Raw genomic sequence first — 6,381 nt, 5'->3', positions numbered from 1 at the left:
CAGAAATGCCAAAATTTATATCCAACACCTACTCTTGGACCCAGACAAAACACTTTTAGGTCCTGGTGATTTGGCTTCTGCCCAGAGTTGTTTTGATTTGGGAAAAGGAGTATTCTGTTTTGCTTGTTTCTATAATGGAACGAGCCTACAATGAAAATCAGCTCTTTGGATGGTCAAGAAAATGCTGCAAAATTTTGGAATGTAAATAGTGAATGTGTTCAAAGAGAAATACACATAAACTTAATATGGTAATTAGAGCAGTAACTTTACTATCAAACTTAGAGCATGTGTGTGAAAGTATAACACCTTCTTTACTATTTCTTTGGCTTTAATATCCTAAAACATCTATTTTACCTTTTATCCGCCTATAAAACTATAAATGGAAAATTAAAACAGCTTCTAGATTGTGTTCGTAATAGTAGATTTGGTATTTTGATATTTGTATAAATGTCTATAACTGTAAGCAGTATGGCTTTTAAATGTATTTTAAATATTTATCTTTAATATTTCCACTGAAGTTAACCTACAGTATATGTTTCAGGAATGTGATTCAACAGTTCTATAGATTACTCAATGCCCACCATGGTATGTGTCGTCACCATACAATGATATGATATTGACCAGATTTCCTATGCTGTACTCTTCATCTTTGTGACTTATAACTGAAAGTTTAGACTTCTTAATCTGCTTCACCTATTTTGCCCATCACCTCAATAACCCCCCCCCACCCTCTGGAAACCACCAGTTCTCTTTAGTTTTGTTTTAGATTTCACATATAAGTGCAATCCTATGGTATTTGTCTTTGACATATTTCACTTAGCATAATATCCTCTGGTTCCATTCATGCTGTCACAAATGGCAAGATCTCATTCTTTATGACTAATATACCATTGTATACATTTCACATCTTTATTCATTTATGCATGGGCACTTGGGTTGCTTCCATAATTTGACTATTATAAATAATGCTGCAGTAAGCATAGAGGTGCATATATCTTTTTCACATTGGTGTTTTGTTTTCTTTGGGTAAATACACAGTAGTGGAATTATCAGGTCATATGGTATTTCCATTAACTTTTTTGAAGAAACTCCATATTTTCTAGTGTTTGTATCAATTTGCATTCCCACCAGCAGTGCATGAGGGTTCCTCTTTTTCTCTACATCCTCAACACTAGTTCTTGTCTTGATACTTCACACTTTTTAATACCACTCTGACTGAGGGGTGAGATAACTCACTGTGGTTTTGATTTGCAACTGGGAAGTATTAGTGATGGGGGAAGCCTCTTGTCATGTGCCTAGTAACCATCTGTAGGTCTTTAGAAAAATGTCTATTCAGATCCTCTGTCCATTTTTTAATCAGACTTTTTTTGGCAGTGAGTATTACAGATTCTTTATATAGATTAGATATTTAACCCCTTACTAGATAAATCCTGTACAAATACCTTCTTTCAGAAAGTTTTCATTTGGTTGGTGTCCTTTGCTGTGCCAAACCTTTTCGTTTTGTTGTAATTACCATTTATTTTTGTTCTTGTTTCCTTTGCCTGAGGAGACTTCTAGAAAAATGTTAAGGCCTATGTCTAAGATTACAGCCTGTGTGTTTTTTTGTTTTGTTTTTTTGTGTTATGGTTTCAGGTCTCACATTTAGATCACTAATACATTTTGAGTTTGTGTATGATGTAAGAAAGTGATCACCCCATTATTTTGCAGGGAGCCGTCCGGTTTTCCCAACACCATTTAAGAGACTCTTTTCCTCATTGTAGGTTCTTGCCTCCTTTGTTGTAGATTAATTGACCATTTTATGTGTGGGGTACTTGTGGAGTAAGGATACTAAGGAAAGGAAGTATTGATAAAAATATGAATAAATGAATAGATATTTAAAAGGAGACAAAAATTTTATTTATATAATCATTTTGTAAACTTGAATAACAAATTTGAAAACCTCAGAGTTGTTAAACTTGTCTTACAGAATCTTTAAAATTTTCACACCAAAACTAATTGGAATGCTGAACTATTATTTTGGTTAAGAGCACATAAATGTGAAATGAAAGGCTCTTGATGCATTTAGTTTCCTTTTTCAAAATAAGCTTATCGCTTAAAATTAAAGAACTATAACAAAGCTTCCCAGAAGCTCAACATGATGAGTGTATTATCCACATAGAAATATCTAGTCTGATTTTTTAGGGTGAAAGGAATGCATGGCTATTAATACTGAATTGTCAAAATTAAGGCTCCTTACCTAGTTTGGATAGGAGTTTTTGGGTTTTTCTCTTTGTTTTTTTATTATTATTATGTTATGTTAATCACCATACATTACATCATTAGCTTTTGATGTAGTGTTCCATGATTCATTGTTTGCATATAACACCCAGTGCTCCATGCAGAACGTGCCCTCTTTAATACCCATCACCAGGCTAACCCATCCCCCTACCCCCCTCCCCTCTAGAACCCTCAGTTTGTTTCTCAGAGTCCATAGTCTCTCATGGTTCAAAGCCCCCTCCAGTTCCCCCCCTTCATTTTTCCTTTCCTACTATCTTCTTCTTTTACACCCAAAGAACAAATAAATGATCCAGTCAAGAAATGGGCAGAAGACATGAACAGACATTTTTCCAAAGGAGTTTTTTTATACTTAAAACAATCCTCAGAATTGAAAACTTAAAAAATTTAAAGCCATCTCATTAAGTGCGTAACTGGCTCATGCTCTTGATAAGAGGGTTTCTGTGCTAGGTTTAGAATTAGTTGTAAACTCCGTGTGTTCAAGGAGTGTAGGTCAGAACATAATCATCAAAATAGAGACTGTACCTGGTCGTCGTCTTTTTTTTTTTTTTTTTTAAGACTTATTTGGTGTCCCAATCAGACCATTACATTTAGCAACCAAGAGTATGGGTGCAAAACAAAAACAAAACCAAAAAAACCTACATTAAAACCTTTCATTTGGAATGTTTTACACTTTCCACAGAACAGAAACTAAACATGGTGTCTTTGTAGCAGCTGGGCCCTGCCACCACTGTGCTTGCTGAGTTCACAAATCTGTTGTGACCTGCCCTGTCCCTTCTCTGGCTCTCCTCACCCACTCAGCTCTGCTTCCTGGCAGTAATGAAAACCTTCTGCCACTGCCATGCCGACAGCTGCTGCTGCTGGAACCACCATCGCACCTTGGTTTCCTGGTTTGGCAATGTGTTGGCCTCCACCACTGTAGGGGCCAGAGCTTCTGCCTCTGAAATTTCCTCCTTTCATGGGTCCAAAATTTGAAGATTGATTGATGAAATTGCCAAAATCATCATGGCTTCTGCCACCTCCAAAATTGCTTCCGTCATTGCCAAATCTGTCATAACCACCCCCACTGCCACCATATCCACCACCACCTCGACCACCACCACAGCCGCCTTGCCCACAAGTTTCCTCCATGACCAAAGTTGTCATTCCTACCAAAACTGCCTCCATGACCACCACCGAAGTTTCCAGAACGCTTTGACCTCTTTGGCTGGATGAAGCACGCTTAGGTGGGGTTTTCCTTGCTTCACGGCTGCTGCCTTTCAGTGTGGTATTTCTGAAGGACAGTCTATGGAGGCAGGGTCATCAAATGTTAGAAGAGCAAAGCCTCTCTCCTTGCCACTGCCTTGGTCAGTCATGGTTTCAATCATTTCAGTTTTCCCACAGTATTCAAAATAATCTCTTAGATGATCTTCAGTGTTGTCGTTAATGCTATCCACACAAATCTTCTTCGCAGCGAAGTGGGCACCAGGTCTTGGAGGATCCTCAGTTGAGACAGCCCTCTTTGGTTCCACAACTCTTCTATCCACTTCGTATAGCCTTGCATTCCTAGCTGCATCCACTTTCTCCATGGTGGCCTATGTGACCTACCCAAAGCCTCTGGAGTGATTCATGTTTGGCGTGCTCATTACCACACAGTCCGTGTGCATTCCCCATTGCTCACAATGGCTCTTCAGACTCTCACGGGTTGTTTCAAAGCTCAAACTTTCCATGGCTGCTTAGGCTCCTTAGGAGACTCTTGGATAGGACTGTGGTGGGAGAGGAGAATTTAATGATGCTGACTCGTGGCGTCCATGGGCAGAAAAGCTACGTGATCCTTTTGATACAATCCGCATGCTACTACCTAAATATAGCCATGTGGTTTGTTGTTCTCTTGGTTGTGGCATGTTTTAGCACACAGGAAGGTATTGAATTTTTTTTTTTTAATTGAGCTACAATTGAGAGAGAACATTGTATTAGTTTCAGGTGTACAACATAATGATTTGACATTTGTACATATTGCTACCTGACCATAAGTCTAGTTAACACTCATCATTTATTTTCTTGTGATAATTTCCAGATCTACCCTTAGTAACTTCTGTGACTATATAATACAGTAGTAACTATAGTCACCATGGTCTACATGCATCCCTAGGACTAGTTTTTTAACAAAGGTTGTACTTTTTTTTTTTTTCTACCTTCACTCCCAACCTCCAGCAACCACTAATCTGTTTTGTGTCTATGAGCTCTTTTTTTTTTTTTCATTTCACATGTGAGATCTTACAGTATTTCTTAAAGTTCTTTATCATTCTTGTATCCACTATAGGCTTTGCTTTGTGGTTAATGAGGCTTATATAAAACAACTTGTATATAACAATGTATTTTAAGTTGATTACAACTTAAGCTTGAATGTGTTATGAAGATCAATAATTTTACTGACTTTTCCTCCCATATTTGATATTTTTGATGTCACAATTTACATCTTTTTATCTTGTGAATCCATTAACCAATTATTATAGCTATAGTTATTTTTACTATTGTCTTCTAACTTTCATGTAAGTGACTAACCCACTGCATTTACAATTATTCTAAATTTTACTGTATCTTTACCAGTAAGGATTATAATTTTTGTTCTAATTAGTGCTCTTTTCAGCTCAGCAGATTCCTCAAACCTTTCTTATAAGGCCGGTCTCGTAGTAAACTCCTTTAACTTGTCTGGAATGGTCTCCATTCTGAAGGACAATTCTTGGTTGGCCATTTATTTGAGCATCTTGAATACATTGTGCCATTCTCTTCTGGGCCTGCCAGTTTCCCTGAAAAATCCAAAAAACTTCTGGGGCTTCTCTGGTATGTAACGAGTTTTTTTGTTTTTTTCTTGCTGCTTTTAAGATTCCTTGTCTTTACCTTTTGACACTTCAGTGTGTTTTGTGGGTCTCTTTGGGTTCATCTTATTGGGAACTTTCTGGCCTTCCTGGATCTGGATGTGTTTCTCCAGATTAGGGAAGATTTCAGAAATTATTTCTTGAAGTTTTCTGCCCCTTTGTCTTCTCCCTCTGGGACCTCTATAATACAAGTGTTGTTCTGCTTGGTGTTGTCCCATAAATCCCTTAAGCTATCTTCTCTTTACTCTGATTGGGTGGTTTCACTGCCCTGTGTTTGAGTGTTCATTGATCCTTTTTTCCTCCCTGCTGCATCTAGTTTAATGTATCAAATGTATTCAGTTTATTCAGTCTGGTACTGCTATTTGATACTTGTTAATTCTTCTCAGCTTCATGATCGTCTGACTCATTCTCAACTCTATCAGGTAAATCACTTCTCTCCATTTCCTTAAGGTCTTTTTCTTTGGTTTTATCTTGTTTTCATTTGGAACATATTCCTCTTCATTTTGCAGGACTGCTGGTTTCTATGTATCAGGTGTAAAACAGCCATGTCTCCCAGTCTTGAAGGAGTGGCCATGTGTAGGGGATGGACCTTATTGGTCAACTCTGCCCTGGCTCTTGGTCGGCTCTCAAACCTTCTCTGTTGTCTAAGACGTCTACTTTAACCTTAGTATCCCCCAGTACGGGAAGGTGTGCCAATACCAGTCAGTGTCAAAGGGGAGGACCTCCATCTGAACTACAGACAGGCAGTAGCTCCTGAAGTGTGCAAATATACCTCTTTAGGGGAACACTGGTTGATCGTGTGTTTGCTGCCTGTGCATGAAATCCTGGTGTGACAGCCAGTTAAGAAGAGTCTGTTTGCCACTGTCCCATTGAACCTGGGAACCCAAGCCCTGCTTCTGATGGACAACAGAGCTAGACTACCAGGGGATGTGTCCTTTGGGCAGCAGTGACAAAAGCCAGAGTGCCTGATGTGTATGCATGCTCCTTTTTCAAACACCAGCCTGTGGTAGGGCAGAGGGAGACTATAAAGGTGGTTACCTGTTGGTGTCTCTGATGCCTGGAGAAATTGGTCACTTTTGAGATCTATTTAATAAGAAGCCTGACCATCAGACCACAGCCCTGAAAGTTAAGCTAATGAGCCTTTGTCATAGAAAGACTAGGGGTGCATTTCAATTTGCTGTCTGTGCTGTGCCCTGGGGGTGGGTAGCCAGTTAAGAACTATTCCTCCATTTGATGCAGTCTGGTGGGG

The 6,381-nt window shown here is 38.8% G+C and overlaps 1 pseudogene; it reads right to left on the bottom strand.

The window, feature by feature from the left end:
* Positions 1-3,019: 3,019 nt before the first annotated feature.
* LOC118009639 lies at positions 3,020-3,983 on the bottom strand (annotated as a pseudogene).
* Positions 3,984-6,381: the final 2,398 nt, after the last annotated feature.

This window comes from Mirounga leonina, unplaced genomic scaffold, assembly GCF_011800145.1.
Source record: "Mirounga leonina isolate KUSES-001 unplaced genomic scaffold, KU_Mleo_1.0 Mir_127, whole genome shotgun sequence".
Classification (NCBI taxonomy): Eukaryota; Metazoa; Chordata; class Mammalia; order Carnivora; family Phocidae; genus Mirounga; species Mirounga leonina.
The sequence above is the reverse complement of the archived record's forward strand: the minus strand, read 5'-3'. Positions and strand labels throughout refer to the sequence as shown.